Source organism: Megascapheus bottae, chromosome 11, assembly GCF_031878675.1.
Source record: "Megascapheus bottae isolate mThoBot1 chromosome 11, mThoBot2.hap1, whole genome shotgun sequence".
Taxonomy (NCBI): domain Eukaryota; kingdom Metazoa; phylum Chordata; class Mammalia; order Rodentia; family Geomyidae; genus Megascapheus; species Megascapheus bottae.
In genome coordinates, this window is record NC_143519.1 from 32,135,794 (window position 1) to 32,148,492 (window position 12,699).

At 32.0% G+C, this 12,699-nt stretch overlaps 1 long non-coding RNA gene across 4 annotated transcripts in view; it reads right to left on the minus strand.

The window, feature by feature from the left end:
• Nucleotides 1–12,699, minus strand: part of LOC150056880 (uncharacterized) — a 474,030-nt gene that overhangs the window by 129,126 nt on the left and 332,205 nt on the right. For all 4 annotated transcript variants that reach the window (XR_016537005.1, XR_016537004.1, XR_016537003.1 and 1 more), the window contains exon 2: nt 1,197–1,302. This is a non-coding gene — a long non-coding RNA (uncharacterized LOC150056880). The remainder of the gene's footprint in view (nt 1–1,196; nt 1,303–12,699) is intronic.

Consider the following 12,699-nt stretch of genomic DNA (forward strand, 5'->3'; position numbering starts at 1 on the left):
GTTTGATCTAAACATTTTTGTTTATATCACATTATATGTATTTCTGTGTATTAACTTAATATGTAAAAAAGAATTTTGGCATTCTTTTGTTTTTACTTCTCTATTCTATTTTACATGTCTCCATTTAAACAAGTTGGTCCTTTAGATAATCTATTTCTGTAGTAATTTAGTTAGTAATTACCTAAAACAAATTATAAAGCAAAGAGATGCCTGTATATTTGTTTATAAGAAACAGTTTATATGGTGTGCTATGCATCACAGTTATATCATTTGATAGCAAATCAATATGTACCTATCAAAATGCATCGCTTTAAAATATGAAAAGTGTCAGCTTTGAGAACTTGCCTTTTAATACAGAACCCCTTACCCTTACCAGACATAATAGTAGTGGAGGGATATAACAGTTTGTATGCTTAAATGATTATGAAACAATTTGAATTTTGATTATTCTGACATTACAGTGTGAATTAGAAACATAGGACAGTAAGAATGGCAACATGGGGCTATATGAAACAATGGAAAGTGAATAATGTTTCAATATGGAAACTGATGACACTGACATTCTTTTGCCATGTGTTAGATCATCACTCTTATAGGTCTTATTATCATAGGTTATTTCTCTTTTTACTCTTATTAACCAGAGAAAAAATCATAAAGACCTAGTTATTATGCAAGCACTGTCACAGCCATAACGTGTATATATATGTATATAGATAGATAGATATGTGCATATATATTATGTATTCCTGCACATGTGTTTGAACAGAGGAATTGGTGCTTGCTCAGCTTGCTTGCTCAGGGGAGTATCTGTAACTGCCTAGCCCAGATTTTATTGATTTATTGGCAATAGAGTCTTTTTGCTTTTTTCATACATTTTTATTGTAATTAATGGAAGGGTTACATGATATTTGGTAGATAGATGGTGCATTAATTCCCATACATTGATACCCTTTCTCATGTCTTGGTCCCCATTTAGAGTCTTATTGACTTTTCTGCTGTTGGAACTTTTTCTGGTCTTTGAACATTGATCCTCTCAAGGTCTCAGCCTCCAGAAACTACAGATGTGAGCTACCAGTGTTTGCATAATTATTCTGTTTAAAAAGACACATATCTAACTTCTGTGAATGCTGAATACTCATAAGTGCATTTCTATCATAATGATGTGTAATTACAATGTAAACTAATAGAATACTTACTTTGATGTCATAAGCAGTAAGTCTTCAAATTAACTATCTCAGGGCCGGGAGTTTGGCCTAGTGGTAGAGTTCTTGCCAAGCAAGCACGAAGACCTTGGTTCGATTCCTGGGTGTCAGATACATAGAAAAAAGTCAGAAATTGTGCTGAGGCTCAAGTGGTAGAGCTCTAGCTTTCTGAAAACCTAAGGACAGTGCTCAGGCCCTGAGCCCAAGCCCAGAACTGGCAAAAAATTTTTTTAACTATCTCCCTAACAATTGAGATTATGTAACTACTATAAACAATCCACTTACAGGATTTTGAAAACCCCTAATTACAACCAAATAACATAGACATAATGCCATAATAAAAGATTATCCCTATTTTATGAACCATATTAATTATGGAACTAGAAACTGATTTATTCTAAAAAATGAATGTAAAAATAAATATATCAATGCACCTAACATTAAAGGATCATACCTGTTTTAGAGAAGTAGTTTTTATCAGATATTTAAAACAGTAATATATGATATATGTACATATATTCCTAATATAGTCCTGCCTAGTCTCTCCCAGAAGTTTTTGCAGCATAACTAATGTATCATTTGGGAGTTCAGATTCATTATTAGCAAAAGAAAAAATAGGTATTTTCATTCACTGTACACAATAATTCCATTTAATTACTCATTTTTCCCTTTTTAGCCAGTAATTGCATTATAGATCTTCTAAGTATATTGGTTTCTGTCTCATGCTATTTATTTTGGCTGTATTAACCCTGCTTAATATGATAAATTTTACAATTATGAAAGATGAAAGAAAATACACTGTTTTACATAGTAAAAGTATCATATTTAACCAGTTGCTCATGGCTTATGCCTATAATCCTGAGATCTGAGGATCACAATTTCAAGTCAGTCCAGGCAGGAAATCGTGTAACTCCAATTAATTACCAAAAAAACAGAAGTGGTGCTGCAGCTCACGTGGGAGAATGCTACTCTTTCACAAAAGAAATTCAGATCAGTGGCCAGGCCCTCAGTTCAAATTCCAGGACTGGCAAAATTAAGAGGCATTCTATGTCACTAATAATGTATAAATAGCGTGTACTAGTATTTAAAATTAAAACACTAAATTTAATGCATTAAAAAGAAAACATCAAGATGTGCAGGCATAACTCAAATGGAAGATCACTTGCCTAATCTGGGCAGGGCTCTGAAATCACACCTGACCCCAATACCATTAACAAAAATTTTAAAAGGAAGTTAATATAATGTAGTGATAACTCCCATTGCTTTCAAATTGTTTCTGTAGAACTATAACCACCACCATGTGCATGGCAGGTGTCTAAGTCATTGGAAAGAACTTTCCGATTTCACTAATATTCCTCTTTATATTGCAGAGTCTGCAACCTTATGTATGGTAGTATATAGAAAATAAACTCTAAAGCATGTGCTGTGGCACATGCTTGTAATCCTAGCTACTCAGGAGTCTGAGATTTGAGAATTGCAGTTCAAAGCCAACCTGGGCACTAAAAACTTTGAGACTCTTATCTGCATTTAAGCACTTGAAAATTGGAAATGGGGTTGAGGCTCAAAGAGTAGGGTGGTAGCCTTGAGCGGAAGAGCTCAGGGACAGATCCCAGGCCTAGAGTTCAAGTCCCAGGACCCACAAAAAAAAAAACAAAAAGAAAAAAAAGAAGGAATATACATTCTACCCAAGAGTTAAATTGACATAATCATATCACATATTTTAATAGGACATGATAAAAGAGCAAAATTATCGTTCAACAAAAATCCATAATAAAATGTATATAATATTGTTATATGTTAAACTCTTAAATTTATGCCTCAGCCTATAGATCTGTAGATGACTTTATATCATATCTTTTGGATTATGGTTGCATTTTTCTGCTAATCCCTTTACATATTAATCATGTGAATAGGCCCCTCAAAGTAAAGGTAATTTAGTCTCATTTTTAGAAATATAAAACATGGTGGAAATAAATTTTTTAATGTTTCCAAGATTGGATCAAGTAATGTTTCTTCTAAACATTTTTCTAGTTTTGTTTCACAACTTTTACAGATTGATATTTTAAAATTTTTCCCAAGGAGTTGCTTTCCTGATTGTTGCCTCAATGAGTTCATCTCATGTACACATTTTAATGATCAAAGTGACATTTAATAGATAGCTTCTGTCAATGTTATTTTAAACAAATAAAACAGGATAAAACCTATTAACATACAGTAGAACAAAGAGTTTTTGTTTAGTTACTATAAAATGCATGCAATTAATGTACTTACTCATTTTTTGAAACGCTCATCACAAATAATTTGATATTTCATTTATTGTTTTAAATATGTCAAAATAGCAAAAGGGAGTATTTATAAATTTATGAAAGCTAAGGCAAATAATAGCTAAAGACCTAATATATTGGAAATTAAGGCAAAAGAATAGCCTAAACCCGCTAATGAAAATAACAAAAGATAGACAAAATGAATCAGATAAATAATCCCCAAGACAGAAATAACTAAGAGAATCTCAAAGACACATTGGAATTAAATTGCTACTGAGAATCTAGAAATACTTTATTATCCTTTATATAAAAGTCACTGGGTTTAAGATATGATTATGTGGTAGAAAAAATTTAGATAAAAATGATTCTTTTCTTTCTATAGCAATAATTTCTAGCCAGTGTCTCAAAAGCACAATGCTTGTGTCAGGTGGTTTTGTGATGGTGTTGAATTAGTACTTTAAGCAATACTTTTTTGGTATATCTTTGTTATTATCTCAGCAAGATTTACATTTTTAAATTACAGACTATTCTTTCTTTAATATTTGAAAAAAATTCTTTGTTGCTCAAAAGTGATTGATTCAAGCACATTTAAGAGAGAATAAATTAACTCAACTGAATGAAACAAATAAAAAGTAAAGATGTCCTCATTTAGCTGTGACGCTCAGATAAAGGATTCATTATTTTTCTAGAGCAAAGACTTCATCAACATGAGTAAGCAACATAAACAATGCATTCTGGATAAAGAAAGGAAATGTTGTATTTGGCTAGTAACAGGATAGGAGAGTAGTTGTAGTGGCCTTGGCAGAATAGATTATCTGTCTTATATTTTTCTCGAAAAACCACACTCTGGGCAAATAAGGACTCAAGGCTCTTATTAACTCTCCAAGTATAGTGTCCCAGCACAGCTCTGCATTCTGTAGTTGATTGATTAGGCTGCCATTGCTGTTTTCCCACAAGATTTCCAGATTCTTTACAGAGAATATTAAACATGGACGAGCTGATGCCATAAAATTGAAAGCAAGGAATTCATTTGAAATATTGCAAAGAAAAATGAAGAGTATAATAGAAACAGAGGTACAGTAAAATGAACAAGTGATATAAATACAAGAACCCACAATGAAATTTAATCATTCCAAGAGAATATTTCCAGTTTTGGAAAGAACAATTGTTTTTGTTATCAAATAGAACAAATCTATATTCAGGTAGTAATATATACCTTGTATATCCAATCATATTTTAAAATTATCTTTAAATAGTTGTACAAAGAGATTTCAATTCAATATGTCCACTTAGGCAATACATCTTGATTATTCTCAAAACTTCTATCATTCCCTTCCACACATCCCATTCCTATCCATCTCTTGAAATTACCTAGCTCAATTTTGATATGTGTAGATCAAATACTTTAAATGTTCTCTATATTTCATAATTCTTCTCTCCATTCTGTTTCCATTTCCTTACTTCCTAGAATGATCAGCAAGACATAGTTTAGCTTCCTAGTATTTATTTTATTATAATGTCCGTTAATTGGAACCAAGTCCCTAACTGACTCTTTTTGTTCAGTTTCATGATGCATATACGCTCCATGATTTTTCATGTATGTTTATGTTTAGGTCAAACTATCGCATATGAGGGAGAATATATACTTTTCTGTCTGAACCTGACTTAGTGTTTTGATCAATATAACCCCAAAACTGTTTTAATACTCCACCAGGACTTGTCAAAGAGCCATATACCTGTTTGAATAGTGAAGAGGTTGCTCTTATATACTAATATTGTCTTCCTCCTTCAGCCTCTTTTTTCATTTCCCCAGATATATAGAAAATCTCACTTGTAGCTTATTGGCTTTCAAAACTGATACTGTACATTTAAATTAAGAGTGTGTTTGTTATTTTTACAATCAATACCCCAGTTATAAACTCAGAAACAATAATTAACCTGAGAATTGGGGAGGCAAGATTGTTTGCTTATTTGTTTGTTTCTTACATGTATTTTTTTTTCAAAAGTTCCTCGCACAATCATAATTGGCTCCGAGGCTGAGGACTGTGGAAACAATGGAAATCAAAATTCTAAGTAGACCCTTCCACAGGCAATCTTATCATAACTAAACTAAAATAATACTAATTATTTTCTTATACTTTTCTTCTCAGAACCAAATCAAATTAAAATTGACATGCACACATTTTACAGCACAAATTACGTTATTGAAAATACATACTCTTCATTGCATAGAAGATATATTGGTGTTTCTAATATTCTGCTGTCTGCTTTCAGTAGTCTTTCAGAATTTTATTGCATTTGTTTCTAATGAAAGCTTCATATAATACTGAGAGGAGTGCATGTTGTCCCATCATTAGTCGTACTCAATTTGTAACAAGGAGTTGAAATTGTGATTTAAATATGTTACTACACATTCATGTTAATGATGTAGAATATGTAGTTTTAATTCTGTTTTACATGAAAAATAATTCATAGATACATAAATGACCTCTCGTTTCCTCAAAAGAAAGCCTTATGAACCAAGCATTATTATGGAGACATGCTGCAGTGATAAGATGTGACCTTAAAGCAATGAAGTGTACAGAGTTTAGAAAATAAAGACAAGGTATTTAATTGTGATATATGATGTTTTACAGTATACCTTTAACCATGAAATTCTCTTCTAGAGGAAAGAATATAATCCATGTCCCGAAGAACAGCTAATAATATTTATAAGGAAATACACACTTGTGAAATAATTAAAGATAGATAATTGCTGGGATAGTTTAGTCCTTCATTTTAAATACAATTATTAAACAACTCAGCTCATATAACCATACATATGTAGATAATTCAGCTGAAACAACACTTTTAAATATAAATAGTTTATCATAGAGTGCTATGTGTAAAAATGAAACTAGGATCATGTATAATAATGCTAGCAATTAAAAAATTACTATATGACAGAAATTATCTGAACGTTTTATATATGATTTGACTCTATTCATTACTAAATTGTGAGGTAGGTCTTATTATCTATTTTGAAGATGAGGGAAGAGTGTTCATTTATCAAGTCATTTGCTAATGAGTGGTGTAAGTAAAATTAGATCCAAATCCACTCAGGTTCCTAACCATTACATTAGCCAACTTCTTATGATAATGCTTATTTATAATTTATGTATGCTAAATTCTTACTGGAATGAAATAATTTATAATGGCTTAGCAATAAATATTTGCTAAATAAAATTAGAGTTAACTTATAAGAACGGCACTTTAAAAGATATAGTACTATAAAATTCTAATCTCACTCTTCCTAATTTGCAGGAAATACATTGAATTATTGACTACACTCTTCTTTTTGTCTATTCCTTTCCACTTGACCCCACTCCATTCAAGTACCTACTTTGTGGTAGGTACTTTTATTGAAATTTGATTTGTTCTTTCTATTTGAGTTTTCCCTTGAACATAAGAGCCTATCAAATGGCAAAAGACTTTTGCCAGCTACACATCAGAAAATGACATAATAGTCACAATTCAGAGAATTAAAAAACAACAACAAAAACGAAGCAGTGATCCTCAGCAGACAATATGTTGGAAATGAAATATACAACTTTGAGAGAACGTTTGTAATGGAAAATGGGAGAAATTGAGGGAAGGGAGATACTCTTAAAGAAGATATGTACTAATTACATAATTTATGTAATGGCAACGTCTCTGTACATTACTTCTTTATTGTATTTTATTGTCAGGATAATGTATAGAGGGATTATAGTTACATTCTTCAGGTAGTGGGTACATTACTTCTCAAAACTTGATACCCCTTCTCATGTCTGTACATCACTTTTTTCATTTAATATTCTTTTTTATTATAGTTAATAGAAGGGTTACTTTATATTCATCAGATAAAAGGTGCAGGTGCATTATTCATAAACATTGATACCCAAATAAACATATATTCAGTATACCACATAATAAGGTAAGATACTGTAATATGAGATAACCAAGGGACAACAAAAGAGATGAGCAATAACATAGTACCTTAAGAAAAACAATCACATATTATATGACGCATTTCCATATGCTGGAGTTCCTTTCATTTAGCCTCACTTTTATAATAAAAAATTAAACCCTCAAAAAAGTGAAGGACCTGACTAATAAATATGCTAATGAATTAAAGAGAGCATTCTCAGAAGAAGAAATAAAAATTTCAAAGAAACACCTGAGATAGCCAACATTTCTGGCCTTAAAAAATGAAAATCCAAACAACATTCATGGAATTTTGAATGGCCATTATCAAGAAAACAAATGCTGGCAAATATAGCCACAAGAGAACCCTCACACAGTGCTAATGACAACATAAACTTGTTTAACAGCTCTGGAAAATGGTATGGAATTTTCTCAGATAATTAAGCATAGAACACTTCATGAACCAACTATTCTGCTCCTGGGCATTTTTGCAAAAGATGACATTCCAGGATCCAGTAAAGCCACCAGCACAACCATGGTCACTGAAGCACTATTTGCCATAGCCAAGGTATGTTGAAAGCACTGCCCTCAATTGAAGAGTAGACTGGGAAGAAGTAGTATATATACACCCAGAATTTGACCCTTCTATTCAAAAAAGAAAATGATATTGTACTATTTATAAATAAAGAGAAAGACGTGAAAAAATAGGTTAAGTGAAATAAGTCAGGCCCAGTTATTTCCCTTATTTGTGAAAGCTAGATTTATGTTACAGTCTTAAATTAAATGTGTTGGGTGCTATGTAAATGCTTATGTGTGTAGTGACTGAAATAGAATGTTTTTCATAAATTAATTTAGAAATAAAGATATCATCTAGAATACTTTGAAAGATTTTCTAAATATTCACAGCATCTTCCTGCTTTTGAGTGGAATTTTCAGAGCTAGTGAAATCCAGTAAGAGTACCACCTTAACCTGTAACCTGTCCTGCATGTAAAACCTATTGTTGCTCATAATCCTGAAATATTAGAGTTTAAAGTTAATACTTTATTGCATGAAAACGAATATCCTTGTAAATATAAAAATGTAAAATTTCTCAAAAATTGTTGCTGAAGTTGGTTGACAGGAAATCAGCTGAATTTTGTTATACTGACTAATTACTGAGTCATAATCCTGAAAAAGTAGAACAATACAAGATTGAAAATATAATTGCTGTTATCTATTTAAAATAAGTGCTGAAATAGACATTATATAACTACCTTTTTATATCAAACTAAGATGAACATTAAAAATCATGTACAATATGACTTGCTAATATTTGAGAATCAAAAACTCTAAATTTGGGATCAGTATGTAGAGCATAAATAATCTGGAATCTATTATTATTTTATGTATGATATGGTCTTATCTGATACTGGATATCAGTTTCAAGCATTTAACTTTTTTAAGATATACCTACAATTATCTTGATCTATGGAAATGGTATTGTGGAACACACAATATTTTCTCAATAACCTATAAATAAATTAATATTTTTAAAAGAGCAGATTGAAATTTCAGAAAAATATACAAGTTTAATTTTACCTTTCAGTGATATATTATATTCCTTATATTCATTTCATAAACAAGGTAGGTTTTATTACTTGTATAATATGAAAATAAAACTGTAAGAAAGAATATAATTATATTTTAATTGTGAAATCCTTCAAATTCAAGAATAATAAGAAAAAGTAATTATCAACTTCTTTCAGTTCTTGAAAAGAATATTATTTTGAAATGAATACAAATACCATCTATTATATGTCACTGCCTCATTTTTCAAAATGAGAGGTTCCTCCAGTTAAACTTTCTATCCTTTGCAAACATGTCCTATTCCCATATCTACCAATCCACAGATGACTGCTTGTCCATGTTTATTGCAACAATTTTCCAAGGGCTAAAGATAAGGAAACAAGAGTGGATATCAAAATGGAGGAAATGTGGATGAGGCAGATTAAATATATATATAGTGTATAACCTCACAAGGGTATATTGCCCAGGCTTTAAAAAGGCAGAGATTTCCTTTGAGTTAAAATATAACATAGAAAATATGATGCTGTGCTAAATAAGCTACAAACACATGTATAAATACTCTCCATTTATAATAAAATACAAATAGTCTCTATCTATAATAAAAATAACTACAGTTCTTATTTTAATTGCATACAACTGCTTCCTTTGTTCAACAATCAAATGATAGTAATTACCATGAAGTTTTGAAAATGCATTTGCCCACTGGTCACGGTTAATTTTTCGCCTTGTATTTTAGCACTGATAGGCATATGCTTTACTTTCATCGTGCTCTAAGTTGGCTTTTCACCTACACTTTTACAAAAGGGACTTATTAAAAGATCTAGAAACAACTGTTGGTGTGTGAGACTCAATGTCACAGGCAGGACCAGGTAGATTTTCAATGACTGTTGCTTCGTTGGCAGGCTATTTCCCATTATTACATTTAAAAGTTCCATTCAATACCAGGAATTATTGGAAATAAATTGTATTTCATTTTTTTCTAGTCAATAAAAATAATCACTTTATTTTGCTTTTATGTAAAAATTAGGAAAAGTGATAGTTATTTTACACAAAATGTGAAATGTAATTGGCTGTTTAGCTAAATGAATTTTTTTATGATACATTTTGATTCTAAAAAACTCTTAAAGCTGTGAAGTGTTGAGAGTAGAATATTTAAAAACAATTAAACCTATTTCTTTTAAATAATATTATACATCTAATCTATTTAATAGGTATCATATCTTTAATTAGAAGTAGAATATCATGTATTTGTATTGTCGATTGTTTTAATTGTTCTTACAAAATACCTGACATGAACACTTTTTTTAAAGAAAATTTCATCTATTCAAATGATTCTTCAAATTCCAAAACAATTTAAAACAAGTAGTTTTTTTCTTACACTGTTGGATCATTTTTAATTTTTTCTACTTGTATTTAAGGAAAGATTTAGTTTGATTTATAGTTTCAGCTGCTTCAGACTAAGTTAAGCTACTATATGATTGCTACGCCCATGTCCAAAAATGTGTTGAGAACGAACACAGTTTACCTCACTGGAGACAAGAAACAGAAAAATATACAGGAAGTCTGGTGCATGCTGATAGCACCTTTAATTCTAGCCACTCATGAGGCTGAGATCTGACCATCAGAGTTCAAAGCCAACCATGGCAGAGGAGTCCACAAGGTTCATATCTCCAATTAACCACCAGAAAACTGGAAGTGGTACTGTGGTTCTAAGTGTTAGAGCACTAGCATTGAGCAAAAGATATCAGAGAAAGCATCGAAGCTGTGAGTTTGAGCCCCAAGACCAGCCAAAAACAAACAAAAGAAAAGAGGATGGGAGGGGGGAGAAAAGGAGGAGGAAGGGATGGGGGAACAGGAGGGGAAGAAGCATATGCAGAAGAAGATAAGGAGAAAGACAAAGACATCAACAAAAACAACAACACAGGAAAGGCCTAAAGTAAAATGCATCTACATGCAGAAAATTAAGTTGGATCCTTCTTTGTCACCCTGCACTAGAATTAACTCCAAATGGATCAAAGACCTCAAGGTAAAAGCCGACACACTGAAAACTTTACAAGAAGAAATAGGAGATACACTAGGCCTCCTTGGCACAGGTCAGAACTTTCTTAATAACGACCAAGAATCACAACTTCACAACTGCATTAAACTGCAGAGCTTTTGTATGGCAAAGGACATAGCTAGTAAATTAATTAGGAAGCCTACAGAATGGGAGAAGATCTTCGCCAACCTTACAATGGACAAAGGCCTCATATCTAAAATATATCAACAGCTCAAAAAATTGAATCAATCCAAAACTAAGCTCCAAAGTAACAACCATCTCATTAAAAGATGGGCCAAAACTTAGAGAGTCTTCTCTGAAGAAGAAACAAAAATGGCCTATAGACACATGAAGAAATGCTCAACATCTCTGATAATAAAAGAAATGCAAATCAAAACAACTGTAAGATTCCACCTACTCTAGTTAGAATGGCCAGGATCAAGAAAACCAATAAGAACAGACGCTGGAGGGGATGTGGCCAGGAGGGATCACTACTACACTGTTGGTGGGAGTGCAAACTCATTGAACCACTATGGAAAACAGTATGGCAGTTCCTCAAAAGACTAAACATAGAGCTCCCCTATGACCCAGAAATTCCACTAAGTAGGCAGTTACCCAATTGCCCAGAAACAAGGACATACTAAACCCACTAGCACAACGATGTTCAGTGCAGCACTATTTACCACAGCAAAGATATGGAACCAACCTAGATGTCCCTCAGTTGATGAGTGGGTCAACAAGATGTGGTATTTGTACACAATGGAATTCTATGCAGCTGTCAGAAAGAATGGCATGGCCCCATTTGTTAGGAAATGGAAAGACTTAGAAAAAATCATATTAAGTGAAGTAAGCCAGACTCAGAGGATCATAGGCTCAATGGTTTCCCTCATTTGTCATAATCAGTAGAAACCTTGGGCTCTCCTAGCAGAGATTTGCAATAGAGCAAAACCTAGATACATAAGGCCATACAGTATAACGCTAAATGAAAGGACCTCTAGGATATAAAAACAAAAGCCATATAATGAGTGATTGTTGTCCTTAATGTACTATGTTATCTCTCATCTCTTTTGCTGTCCCTTGGTTATCTCATATTGTTACAGTATCTCACTTTGTTATCTGATATATTGGATTTATTTGTATTTGGTTATTTGAAATTGGATAGGGAAGGGGGGAAAACAAGATGAGGCGTGGAGGTGAGGGGGAGGGAATTGGGGACTAAGACATGAGAAAGGGTATCAATGTATGTGAATTAATGCACCTTCTGTCTGGAAAATATAATGTAACCCTTCTATTAATTACAATAAAAAATATGGAAAAAACAAAAAATAATAAAAGAAGAAATAACAAAAAAATGTGTTCCCAATGACATTGTTTGGCCACATATATCCATTGTTTTGGAAGTTGTAGGCACCTCCCTAAAAAGGACCGTCATCCAGGGATAAAAATCTGTGCTGGTGAAAGACATTGTGTATTCAAATTACCACATGTAGTCTTTGCTTAAGAAAATTCCAGCCCCCAAAATAGCCAAATAAAAGTTAATGAATCAGATATGATTATAATACAAGAGAAACAGGAGAAGCTTGCATGTAATTATATATGTTTGACAGAAATTCATTAATAAAAATAAAACATTTTTGATGACAATAAAACGATCATATAAGTAAAGGTATATAGAAAAAAATT